At 35.3% G+C, this 14491-nt stretch overlaps 1 protein-coding gene across 1 annotated transcript in view; it reads right to left on the bottom strand.

The window, feature by feature from the left end:
* Positions 1-10969, bottom strand: part of LOC135803978 (5-hydroxytryptamine receptor-like) — a 99712-nt gene extending 88743 nt beyond the window's left edge. Inside the window, exon 1 of the mRNA XM_065317732.1 lies at positions 10794-10969. The gene's annotated coding sequence lies outside the window, so the exon portion shown is untranslated. The remainder of the gene's footprint in view (positions 1-10793) is intronic.
* Positions 10970-14491: the final 3522 nt, after the last annotated feature.

Below are 14491 nucleotides of genomic sequence, written 5' to 3'. Positions count from 1 at the left end.
CGGTCGGTTTGTACACGCATTCCGAGTGGCGAAACTTCTGAACGCTTCGCCGAACTTTAATCCGCATGCACACGCCGCCACCGCTAAAAATCTGCAACAGACGCGCAAAAAACGAACGCATTAATCTTTCAAAACTTTATTTATTATTGCGCTATTACTTAGTGTGGCCAAGTCGTGTGCGCATGGTGTGTGTGTATTCTTTGCGTTGCAGCGGTCATATTTTCCATCGCTGTCAGCGGCCATGCACTACGGACCTTTTTTTTCACGTGCGCTTGAATTGTTTTTTTGTTGCTAGACAAACATTTTTCACAATTTAATAAACGCACTAGCAAAATTCAGCTGTTAAGTTTAAGTTACTATTTATCTAGATGCGAATAGTATAGTAAATCATATAAAGGGCAATTTGAAAAGTAAAAAAATGATGAAATTGGTCATCATTATTCATTATCGGGGTAGTTGTGGCTAAAGTTGTCAAAAATATCCAACTTACTTTTTGAAAATTTAAATTTTGTACTAAAATGTAGTTAATTTGATCAAAATGCAACATTGTGTGTCTTGTGCTGCATCGTAGGCAAATGCACAGGCGCATACTCTACCCCGTGACTAAAGCCCGTGACTAAAGTACTTTATCAGTCTAATCAGTCTACTTTTCGCAAAGTTTTGCGCAAAAATAAGAAAATTATCGACGTTTGCTTAACCGAATCTTAAAAATACCAAAAATAATATATTAAAATATTGGTGACGTAAGAAAATTGTCAGATTTAGCGAATTTTTAGAAATATATTTATTTCTTCCATTAACATTTACTCGAATTGACTTTTTTTCTGTTCACACCACCCGCTAGGCGCATTCTCTCCGAAAAGAAAGCGAAAATATGACGCATAAATCGTAAAAGTCTCGTCAGCTTAGTTCATTAATCAACGCATTGCTTTTTTCCACGCGTACCAATATAATTGATGATGTTTGATAGTCCGCTTACGATCTCTTCACTGCGCACTTGATGTGTCGCCGATTCATTAGACGCTAAGGTATTATTTCAAATGGATTTATTCATTAACAGCCCTTAGAAATACCAAAAATACGTCTACATCTCAAAAAACAAAACAAACAGAAAATAAAAAAAACAACAATTTTATTTGTTTTGCTGTACATTCACAACACATTAGCCCTGTAGATCTACACGAGTCCATTTGTTGTTTTCTGGTTTAGCAATTTATTTTTTCCGTTTCAATTTTGATGATTGATTGTAGAATGATAAAGCCTGTTCGAGTTGGCGAGATGGATGAACGCGTGTGGCCCTAAAATAGTGCCATCTGGATGAGGCGATGAGAGCCGGCGGAAAACTTTTTGGAAACAAATACCTCTTGCGCTGTCGGAAAACTCGAACGCGAAAACATGCGGGCGGTAAGTGCGACCGCGAGTATTGTAAACAAACTATCGAAAACAAGTGTGGCAAAACAATCTTGTCAATTGGGAGCAGCAAGCGTGTGCGCGCGCGACGCGTGATGCATGGCAGCGCGCGCGTTATTGAATGATTTATGAATATTGAAGACTCCGTAGACACGGATAACTCGTAAATCTATATTTGTTGCCATTGACATTGACTCGGCTGTATCAGATATCTTTGTTGCATCAATATTTGGTTATATAAAATTTATTTTTACTGTTGTTTTCGGCGCACTGCATGTAAATTATTGATTTCCGCTATGTGGAATGTAAACTTTGTATTGGTAGAAGGATTTAAGCAAAAACCTGAATTTTTGAGTACCGATGTGTATCATGTTGTCAATTTGCGTTTTTCGTATATTTCTAACTACAAATAAACAAATATATCCGGAAAAATGCCATTCGTGAATTTTTCACAAATAAATGCATCAAGCGTCATCTAGGTTTGAATTATATAAGTATAACTATAAAGAAATCTCCATAACAACTTTCAACCCTTAATTTACACCCTTCTAGTAATATTTTGGCACCCAACCTTGACAAAATTTCTTGCTATGTTAATATAAAGATAACCTAAAGTTTTCATCAAAATCGGTTCAGCCGTTTTGGAGTTATTGAGTAACATACATACAAAAACGCATATTTCCCTATACAGATACATATCAACGTCAATTTTTCTTAAGTTAGCAGTGTAATTTCAACCATTTTTGAAATTTCCCACTTATTTAATTAAAATTTCTCAGAACGTCGCTAAAACTACAAAAAAACAGCAAAAAATGATTCCAATCAATTACTTTTCGTACTTTGACACCACGTCTACTTGAATATTCTCCTTGTAAAGAACATTCCTTAATACCAAAAAACACTATGTATAAATTGCCCACAAAAACAATACTCTACTATGATTCCAGTCACGTTCACACAACTTAATTCGTTTGCGTCTATCTCTGATCTTCTAAGAAGTCTACAGATCCTAAGACATCCCACGGAGAAACCGAATGCAGCAATGCAAATAACTAGAAGAATTTTAATTAATCTAGCGTTTAAATGCATTGCGTGCGACCGCCATTATTATTTATGAGGAGGCTGTCGCCACTGCTGCTAACGATTCTATTTTAAGGTTGTGTACACATATAATTCGTGCGTTTTACAACCCCATCAAGTCTACTACTATGCCATGTCGCGCGCGAGTGCCAACTGCGCACGGCAAATCGATGATGGTTGGTGCGGTAAACGATGAGCACAGGACGATACTCGTAGGCTTAAATAAAACGACAACTAAGGATTGTGATTGTAATTGCGAATTGTGAGGGTAGTTTATTCCTTACCGGCAATAATGAAACAGATGCTGTAAGGAATAGGCTGTGTGAAGAGGAAAAGTATGTTTGTGACGCTTTTACGCAAAAACTATCCAGCCAATTTTGATAAATTTTGGTATGAAAGTAGATTAAACTTTGGAATAAGACATAGACTAGTTGTTGTTGCAAAAATATAACTGCAAGGGTGTAAAACAAGGGATGAATGTTTATATGCAGATTTAATCATAATTATAGTTAAATAACTCAACTTTAGATGGCGCTAAACTACATTATATGCATTTCCAACTTTTTAAACTAAAATTGCAAATATTATTGTCAAATTTGGCATAAAATATTACCAAAAACCAAAAAATTACTAACTTAAGTTTCTTTTTATTAAAATCTACGTCGATAAAATCTAGAATTAAATCTGCTCATCCTAAATTGTGATTGTGATGACCTCTGGTGTTTAATATGCGCTTTTTTGTAACGTTCCCGCATATAATCTTTTTGTGCACACGCACACAACCCAATCGACTTATTCGACACAAGAGAGTGCGGATGGCGCTATCGTTGTTTGCTTATCCGGCTTATATAGGTTTCGAGGGGGCGAACGCGTGCAGTTTGACATCGCGGCCCTCTCATCAGCATGCAATATGGATTGACGCGGGCAACATCTCCAACGGTCTTTGCAGCCTCTCGGCAATAATCTATAGAGAGACGGCACCCTTGCCCTCTCGCATGTGTGTTAAGAGCTTACATACAGCACATCTTCAATGTCTACTCGTACTTATAAAGATGTCACAAATATTCACAAACTAGCTTTTGCCCGCGACTTCGTCCCGGTAGTGTTTAATAAAAATGTAATTCGTTTTTACTCTCTTGTTCTAGACCTAGTATGTGTCAATTCTATCAATAAGATTCGTGATTTTATTTTAAAGAAATTAATTATATAAAGAATTGTTAATAATGCACTTTAGCGCATCTCCGATTCAACTATTTAACTATAACTATGATTGAATCTCAATGCCAACTTTTATCCTATAGAAAAGGGCGTCTTTAGGGTTTCCCGGCAATTATTAGAATTTTTCTCGCCGTAAAAACCATCTTTAAACTTTAACAAACATTTTAAAAAAAGAATTGGCTAAATAAGTCAAAGCGTTGTGGAGTTATGCGCTTACCAACAGATTTTGCGATTCATTTTTATAGTAAAGACATTCAACTTGTCGTTTTGCAACTCTAAATATTTATACATTTCATATATTATTTATTAATTAATTAAATGCTAAGAGTAAGTAAACACGGCGACAACAAAGCACAACATCTGTATAAAATATTGACGTAATTCGTTTCTTTGTGCGTTTAATATCCTTGCAATTAGGCGCCGCGCGCTGCCTTGATGAAAGCGTTTCCCGCTGCAAAACGCGAATGTTTCAATCTAATTAATTTTAAATTAATTCGCCGCTTTTTCAATGCCAACAGATGATTACGAAACAATAATATTTATTTTATAACGCACACATAACCTAGAAATTCGATTAAAATAAAATTCTAATTAAAATTTGAAAAGTGGCGCCTCCACCATATATCCACAACTTCACCGACAGCGCAGAGAGTAGATTTATGAAGCAATTTTCGAATTTTATATAAGTATACCTAAGCCGGTCGGTTATCTGCGTTGTAAATCATTTACACACAAAAAATCCGATCGGATCGACACGGGTGCCGCCCACTTTTCATAGGTTGGGGTCATTTTTTTTCAAAACATGCGACGTGTTTAAAGTTTTGCTTTGTTGCGCGTGATAAATCATGATAATCGCGGATAAATGGGCGTAAAATTTATAATACTGAATTTTACATTCTTTTGTATTTTTTCTGCGCAGTTTATTATTAAACAAATGCATAAATTAGCTCAAATACATTTCCATGTGTAGATATATCGTGAATGTTGCTGAAATAACTGGCGTTTGTCACGACATGGAACTACGCACTTCATTTCCATAAGTGGTGTATATTTAAGTTATTTACAGCTTTACAATGTGTGGATAAACTCAAGAAATGTCACCATATCAGATGACTTTGAATGATTATTACATATAATGCTCGAAATTTATCGCGTGTCTGTAAAATATCTTGATAATTTCCATTTTGCAAATAATAGCGTGTATTATTTGCATTTAAGTGAAAATATAAACTTTTACCACAAAATAAATTACATGATCAAAGTTTCACCCTGACTTCCTTGATGGCTTGTGCTTGGTGCGGAGTTCGTGTTACTACCTCCAGCCGCAAACAGTCAAGATCTGCGCCCCGGCGATTTCGAGGGCGATGCACAGACACAAGAAACACGCGCGCGCGCGGCTGGCAGGCTGACAGATTAAATCAGCCCTTAGTTCTGGCAATAATTGAGATTTTAATGAAATCACGCCGGTCCTTGCGCTCGCTTTTGCCTTGCCACATCGTCACCCATCGTCAACAATGTAACGGCGACGACGATTTGCGGCGGCAGCGGCGGCGGATTGTAAGTGACGCAATTGTATATGCCATTCGGGCCGAGATGTCAAATGTAACTCAAGTGCTCCGGCGATGACGAAAGTGTTCAACAGACACTTCAACTCACAAAAGTGAGAAATTGAGATGACGAGGAAATCATGACTTGATATAAAACAAAGTCGGGTTAGTTACAACGTTTATAACTCCAGAACCAGTGGACAGATTTTGATCATCGATGATTTTTTAGATTCATCAAGGCCCTAAATAGTAGAATAAGTATTAAAATATTGAAAATTGTTAGTTGAAGGGTGTTAAATAAGCAATGGAAATGTAAATAAAGATTTAATCATAGTTATACTTATATAATTCAAATCTAGATGGTGCTAAAGTGCATTATGGGCATTTTTAATTTGTTTTAAAATAAAATTAATAATTTAATTGATGGAATCAAAATATACAGGGTGTTGAACAAGCAAATAAAAATTAATAACTTTTTTACTAAAATTCCGACCAAAAAAATCACTTTTAAATTAAAAATAAAAATTAAATTGCTTCAGAGTGGTTTTACATTTAGTTTATTATCGTAGATAATTTCACAGGAAGCACGTTTCCACTCACTCTCTTATCTCTCGTGTTTTTGTTCACCGATGCTTGCAATATATTAAATGTTTTTACATCAAGCGCCAGCGGCACACTGACTGCATTTGTGCATTTATCGTGGACAATTGTAAGCTAAACATTTGCAAAACTAATGCGAGATGAACGTTCTAACAACAAACCAAAGCCGTGCATGTGTATACACACGCGCATTGCATTGTTTGGCTTTAATCAGCAGTGCGCTATTGTGCTTAAATCAACTCTTCCAAATCATTATCGTGGCAAGTTATCTTTGTTGAATTTAATAGGCAGCCGTGTAAATCAAATGGTCAGTCGGATGGAAAATTAAAGGTTATGCGAGGATACAATATTCAATCAAGTTCATTATGGTGTGTAACGGGGAACGTATAACTAAATGTCAGAGTATGTAATTATTAATTAGGGATGTTCAGGAAAATATTGAGATGTAGAATTAATGTAAAATGAAGATATTTCTAATTTTAGAAATTAAATTATGATAAAAATGAGTAAAATATATTTAAATAAAATTTTAGACTTAAAGTTCTACGAAATTATTTTTTTTTGCTATTTTGTAGGTTTGTATTGTTTTTACACATAAGCCACTCAATCAATTTTGATAAATTTTAGTATAGAGATAGATTGGACCTTGGAAGAAGACATCGACTACTTTTTATCATAAAAATAAAATTAAAAAAAGGAAAAAAATCGAAAATAAAAGTGTGTATAAAGAATAAATTATACTATACCTTACATAATTCAAACACAGATGGCGTCAATAATAATTTTAGCAAAATTTGCTTTATTTTTCATCAGTAAATTATCCTCATGCAATGCTAATCAAAAAAATACTTTATTTTTATAAAAACAACTTGAATTTTCACTTGAAATATCTTCAAAATAAATATTTCTTAAAATTTCTTGCTCTTAACCTTCACAGGTACAAATAAACACCTACTTTGTATGCCCACCAATATACAATTATCCCCCTGCCTACCCGTATACTTATATTTTTTACGTAATTTAATATTTGTGTATATTTCTAAGACATCTTCAAGTCTTCATTCATAATTCATCAAATTCATAATTAATAGCACCCTAGGCACCCGTACGCCTACTAATATACTATCCTTAATTATGCATACTCTGTATACGGCTTTAATTAATTAATTAAAAGTTGGCGACGGCGAAAAAAGCGCCCGCGCGCGCTGGCTGTTTCAGTGTCAGTCAACGCACGCACACCTCGAATTTGAATATTAATCCCGCATCGACAGACGCGCGGCGTGAAAAAACGCCGAACATCACAACCAGCACGAGAGAACATTCAATCTGACGAGACACAATGTGTGTTGCCCGAAAAACACCTCACGCATCTAAATCAATCACGCGCGCGCGCCGGATGACGGAATTATTGAATTATTCAAATCGTCGCTTTTTTTAAAGCCGAAATACAAAGCTACATATATCCGACATTTGACTACACTTCCCAGCAGTATAAAGTCAATAGGGAATAAAAAAAGTTTAAAAAAAGAACAAAACAGCGGATTTTTAAAAATCATGACGTCACCATTAATAATATAAAAATGAATCGGAAATCTGTTGATAAGCGCATAACTCAACAACGCCTAGACCAATTTGGCCAATTCTTTTTTTTTAATGTTCGTTAAAGTCCAAGGATGGTTTTTACGGCCAGAAAAATTCGAATTATTGCTGGGAAAACACTAAAAACAGCTCTTTTCTATAGGATAAAAGTTGGCATTGAGATTCAATCATAGATATAGTTAAAAAGTTCAATCCTATTATATTATAATTAATTTCTTTAAAATAAAATTGCGAATCTTATTGATAGAATTAACACATACTATGTCTAGAACATGAGAGTAAAAATGAATTAAATTGTAGGAAATAAAAAAATTAAAAAAACAAAAATCCACAAAAATAGTTTTTTTAAGATGATGACGTCACAATTTTTGATAAATCAGTTAGCAAGTGTAATTAAACTGATGGCGTACGTGCGAAATAAATAGGTAATCCAAAATTGAAACATTTTTGATTGCTAATCAATGCGGGCCGCGAGGTTTTCGAGAATTTATCGGCATGAATTTGTTTACTATCAGCTCGCGCGGCCCATCAGGACGCGTCCGGCGCTAATCTGGTTATGGACCATAACTCAATAGAGCAGCGACTAAATGCACCACTCCGCCGGTGCTCAAAATGGCCGGCAATAAAAGCAGCACGCAGCCCACACACAAAACCATCCACCGATGGCGGACGCGCGGCTGTCATCATCGAAAGCGCACAGATTTACGTGCGCGTCGTTGATATCGCACCATCGCGATACGTGGAATTGCCAGCAAAAGCCGCTTTCATTTTAGTGCCGTTCGAATGCGGTAGGCTTCCGAGCAAGAGGCACTCATGCAATATATTCACATTCAGTCTACTCGTAGTTTCCAAAAAGTGTAAACTTTTTTCTTTTACAAAAATTTAAGGTGAAAGTGAATTTTTAGTTAATTAATTTATTTATTTCGAAATTTCTAATTAAGGCACAGCGGACTTCAAAGGACCTGATGTTGGGCAATATAAGAGTTTAGGCTCTGTTTAGGGCTGAAGTTTTGAACAACTTCAAAGAAGTTTGCTCGCGGGTTGGCCGAACCGCAGCGAGGTCAACACTAAAAATGTTGCTCGTTTCCTTCTCCGGTTTGAAATGGTTAGTCATAAATCACGTTTAAATTGGTGTGTATCAAAGAACAATATATACGTACGCTACAATCCGGAGGATATTAAAAATAAAGAAACACGCGTTTTTAACTCTAGAAGCTTAAACTAGATGGCGCTCCTGGTTGTATACCATAAAAGTTGCCTATAAATAATATTTATGTCATAATGAATAAATATTTTGATATCAAATAACCTAACTAATTTATTTTTTGTTTTATTGACACATTATGTGCCGATTCTGTTAATAAAAATCTCAATTTATTTAAAAAAGAAAAAAGCTTATAATTTACTATAGCGCCATCTAGATTAAAATTAAATAACTATAACTAAAATTTAATCACCATACCAACTTTCATCCCTTATTTAACACCTTTCCAGTTAAATTTTTGAAACAAAAAGTATCCTATTTAATTTTCCAATATTAAAACTATCTCTATACCAAATTTTATAAAAATTCCTTCAGTGGTTAATGCGTGAAAGCGTCACAAACATACAATTTCACATTTCCACTCAGAATATTAGGATTATTATTGCCATTAACAATAAATGTTCTAAATATAAAACTCTGCAGTAATTTTTCCTTTTGTCATATTACTTTCCTCACACGCAAAACACACATTCCACCAAATGTACTCGTACATCTATCCGAAAAAGAAAAACAAACGTATTCGTGTGTTTTCTGCAGTATTATTATAACATAAAAAAGTACGAGAGCAGACAGTCGTTCGAGCTAAGTTCTTCCGTTGTGAGCACAGCTAAAACAAGCGAAAATGAAACAACGCATCAAAATGAAGAAAAAAGAAGCAACGCAAAAAAAAAGAACGCCAGCAGCATAGCGTTGTACTGGAGAGTACAATGTGCATAAAGATGGCGAAGAGACTTCGGATGAGTTTATTATGCGTCGTAGTCTGGTTTATATTTTCGCGTGTGCGTGCGTTCCGCCAACTTTACGAATATCATAATACACATGAAATCCCAAAACCAAATTCCATAATAGCGGCGAGCTCTCCTCGCAAACGCTGCTCGGGGAGTGTTTTATTTCGATGTACGTGGGAGTGTGTGCCTTGTGCCTGGCTTGCAAGAAACGGAAACTTTTCGCTGAGGTTTTTCTCTCTGCGAGCGCGACCAGCGCATGAAGTTTAAGATTACAGATAAAAAATAAAAAAAAGTAAGAAGAAACACACACGTAGTGCGTTATTTTTTATATTTTATGATTTATTTTGCATTTTATACGATTTTTAGTACTTAACATAACTTTTTAGCATTAATTTCGACAAAATGTATGAATATTTTATTGTTATTTATATATTTAGAATTTATTTCTAGAGTTGACGAAGCGAAGCTGTAGACAATTTGTTGATACGATCTTTGAGAGGCTACCGAAGTCGTCTAAGTCATTTTCCAGACAAACAAAAAACTTTTGTGTATTTCTTAAATAATTTTAGACACGTTAACATCACATCCTCTTTTATCTGACCTTTATACGGCTTATAATTTGACGTGATAATACCTATTGTATTTTTAGATAAAAGATGAGGAGTTATATAGTGTAGAAATTAAGACTACAATGAAAAACTAAGAAGAATAAGCCAGGAAATCTATTATAAACTGAAAATTTCTCGAGTTAAAAACTAAAAACTGCATCATACAAAGAGAATTTAACATATGCAACCCCAAATACATCATTTGCGTCATAGTTCTAGTTTGCAGCAAGTATGCAGTAAGAAGTATGCAACCCAAAATACACCAATTCTCACACACTACAAGAACACTTAAAACGTTCCAAGTACTGAAAGATTTCATCCACTTATCAATTATGCATGAAGCCGTAGAAAACTTTGAAAATGCTCGATTTTTTTTATCGTTCGTATATCAACGCTTCATTTTTACCACACAATATATTCAAACGGCAGATACTTGCAGCTCTACCTATATAAATGTAAATATTACGCAGTAGACGCCCGATCGCGCGTGTGCGTGACGAGCCGAGACGAAAATGCGCTGAATCTGTTTCGGCACAGCAAACTTGCGCCCGATGTACTGCGTAGCAAGTACCTGCGTAAGTAGCAATATGCGTATGTGTTTAGTTAGCATACAACGCTTGATAACGCTCGGCTGCGCACAAAAGCGAAATCCTTGTGGAAAAGCCGTGTATTTTTGAATTCAACAACACACAACAGTACACAAATATGTTACGCTCAAAATTTACTTCTTATTACTCACTGTTGCCTTGCGGTCTGCGGTTATCTCTGGAGATGCACGTTGATTCGGAAAGAAGGGAATGTTTTATTGAATATTCACGAACACGAACACAAACACGCACTGTACAAGTTAATATTCTGGGAATAATCTGCATGTTGAATATTGTTCAAGTTACTAGAGTTTACACGAGGTGCCGATGCACTTGACCGCGGATTTAAGACTAAACTTGTCTAGACTTGTAAATCTTTATCCGTTTTATATCGAATCGCGTTATCAGTAACATTCCAATAACGAAAACACTGCAATATGAACAAAACAGACGCTAGATTCAAGTGATGCCAACCTTCAAGAATAAAACGACAACTTATCTCGCGCATGCGCATGGTGTTGACCACGAACTCAAAACTAAACTTGTTGAAACTTGTAAATCTTCGTTCGATTCGCATAGTGCTGCGTTATCAGTAACATTCCAACAAGCAAAACACAATAATATAAACAAAATAGACGCTACGGTTCTATCAATACCAACCTTCAAGAGCGCTGCAGTAAAACTTCATTTATATTGCGCATGCGCATCAATATGGCGCCTGCACATGCGCTTGTCATTGTAAAATTTTAAAAAATATTATGTTAATTTAATTATAAAGCATACTGCAGCTGATGTTAAATGGTATTAGCAGATGTGATAAATGACGGGCTGTTTGTTTTGTTTTGTTTCGTTGGTTGTCGTCATTTTTACATACGAACTTGCGCCAAATATGCCGCCAAGAGACGAGACATTAAATGTCGCCGCGCACGAAAAACTGCCGACATTAATCTAACAAAAAAATAAATTCCAACACGCTTCATTTAATTGCCACAATATAAAATACTTACGCAAAAACAAGAATCTAACTAAATCAAAAAAAATAAAAATAAACTGCAAAACGTAATAATTATTAGTTTAATATTACATTACTAAAATTTATTGCATTAGACTTGATTTTCTCCTATTTTATTTTATCTTGTCGTGATCTGAGATTCGTTTCGGCAATAACGTACTCTAAACACGCAAAACGTGCGAAAAAAGGTCACACACCCACATACACAACAAGGGGAGAAAGATCACCACGCGTGAAGATTTTTTCCTCGTAGGATGCAATAAAATACTCTCCAAGTTCCACACGCGAGAAAAACGACGGTAACGCATGCCCCCGGAGGACAAAAAGCGCTCCGCCGACTTTGTCCAGATGCGTTAAGCTGAAAATTAAGGTTCCGAACGAGGGTCCGGAAAAATTGTGGATTTCCTCTTTTATTTATATTCGCCCAATGTGTGGCTACGGCACTCGCTCGCGTTTTTGCGCCTGCCACTTGCGACAGTGATCGTGTTCGGCGTTTGCTTTTCACTGTTTACAATCTGCCGAAATTGGGTTTGAAAGATATTAAGAAACAATTTGTCGGCGATAAAAATATACACATAAAAAGAATACGACGATATAAAAAGGTAGTATGACAGCGGAGGTTGACAAAGTTTGTGATTTGACCAACACACACACACAATTTCTGATTTGATTCAATAGCATCACTACGAGTAAAACCTAAAACCATATCTCGACATACGAGATATTTTGATGTTTTAATAAAATATATCTTATTCGAGTTGAATGTGAGTTCAAGAGTAACAAAAAGTGAAGTAAATTTTTTTTTCGTGGATGCATGGATGCAATGCTTTAAAGCGCAAACGCATTGTTATGCAAAGCGACAGTATTCGCTGGCACATGAATGCGGATAATAGGAAGCGCACTTTTTACGAAGGTTGCATTCTTGCGGCGGAATTCATTTTGCAGCTTACGGCTTGACACGCGACTGAAAAATGACGTTGACAGCAATAAACAGCAAAGCGGCTTAGCATCTCCCGTAAGAATTCTTCTCGTGATCATTTCATTCGTCTCGCTAACACAATGATCTAAGATTATATAAAACTGGACTATATTTATCTTATTCCAACTTCTGCAGCTTTATTCATTTTAGTTAAGCTTACAGCTAATTGAAGCAAGTCTGAAACAAGCAACTGGTAATATTTTACTCTGTACATGATGTAAACTAACCTCAAATGTCATTTCAAACTTTTTTAGCCATAGAAAATGGAAATATTTCTGTTAATTGTAAGAATAATAATTTTATGGTTTGGTTAATATTTTAGTCATATTTTCGAGAATTTTCATATCTGAAAAAGAAATTGTATTAAATATCATTGAAAATATTATAATTTTCCTACTTTCACTTACATGGATGGCCAAGACCGTGAGTAAAGTACTTTAGTCACGGGTTTTAGTCACGGGGTGGTATAAAATGCTATTTTAACCAATAACAGCCTGTAACAAAGCAATTTATTAAAATTTCTAATAAAAAACGGCAATTAAATGAATTGTCCTCACAAAAAATATAAAATAAAGTTAAAACACACATAACCTCACTTTTAGAAACTACTTTTGTTTTGAAGTATACTTACAACATGCTATTTCGATTTTCCTTCCTTACAAATCATACACGCATCATTTTTCCACCCTCTTACAAGAAAAATCGCTGTAATAAATTTGCAATTATTTGCCTGAAGAAGAAAAGTCAATGAAGCAGCGCTAAAAGCCAATCCAATGGCGCACATTTAAATAAGCCAACATTGACTGATGTTGTGTTCGCGAAAACGACAACAATGCCATCCGTTTTCCGGCTGGCTGTGAGATGCGGGTGGTGCTTGTCCTTGCACGCTTGCGATCCTTCTTGCCTCCTCTTTCTTCATGCCCAACGTTTGTTATGAACTCCGTTCGGACATCGACCGAGTGATTTCGTTCGGACGCAATGTAGCATGGCATCGTACCATCGCACGAAATGGACGACTGAGAGTTAAGTCCGCAGATGTGCTCGACTGTATGTATAATACGGCTGCATGTGTGGAAAGGAGTCGAAATGTAAGGAATAAAAAAAAGGGCCACTTGCCAGTCACAGAACGCGTAGTAAACTTTTTAACAACATATGTACGAATGTCGTGACCGCACTTTTACGAGGTTGGTACGCTTACACGTCGCTGGTATTGTCATCTTTATAATCCTCGTAACCTAGATTTTCAATATCGTAAATTGAGGATACTACAATAACACCATCTATGTTTTAAATACAGAAAATGTATTTAATCAAGTTTTAATCAAATAAACGTCATTTTTTTTGTTTTTGGAGGCAAATAGAGAACATAACCTTATTTTTATCATTTACTTTGACGGGTGATGGTTTTGGAGGTTAAATTTGTGTTTTTGACAAGAAATCAACTTGTAATTCTGTTAGTTCTGTCAAAAAATACAACTTAACCTTATTTTTATTAATTTACCGTAAGAAATATGAGCTAAGAGGTTAAATTTGTGATTTTGACGACATATTAACACGTAATTCAGTCAGTACTGTCACAAAATACACCTAAACTTTATTTTTATTAATTTCGTGTAAGAAATACGAGCTAGAAGCTTAAATTTGTGTTTTTACCTACATATTAACACGTAATTCTCTCAGTATTGTCAAAAAAATACAACTTAACCTCATTTTTACTTGTTTACTGTTACATATATGAGCTAATAGGTTAGATTTGTGATTTTTGACAACTTATGAACCCGTAATTCTGTCAAATTCGATTATTTCGGACAAAAAAAACCAACATAACCTCAATTTTAAGCCATATTTATGTAATATTA

Source organism: Atheta coriaria, unplaced genomic scaffold (assembly GCF_025399875.1).
Source record: "Atheta coriaria isolate IRGN ID8LTWV9N9 unplaced genomic scaffold, Caltech_Dcor_3.1 hic_scaffold_3_pilon, whole genome shotgun sequence".
Lineage (NCBI taxonomy): Eukaryota > Metazoa > Arthropoda > Insecta > Coleoptera > Staphylinidae > Dalotia > Dalotia coriaria.
Note: the sequence above shows the minus strand (reverse complement) of the source record. Positions and strands in the feature narration are given on the sequence as shown.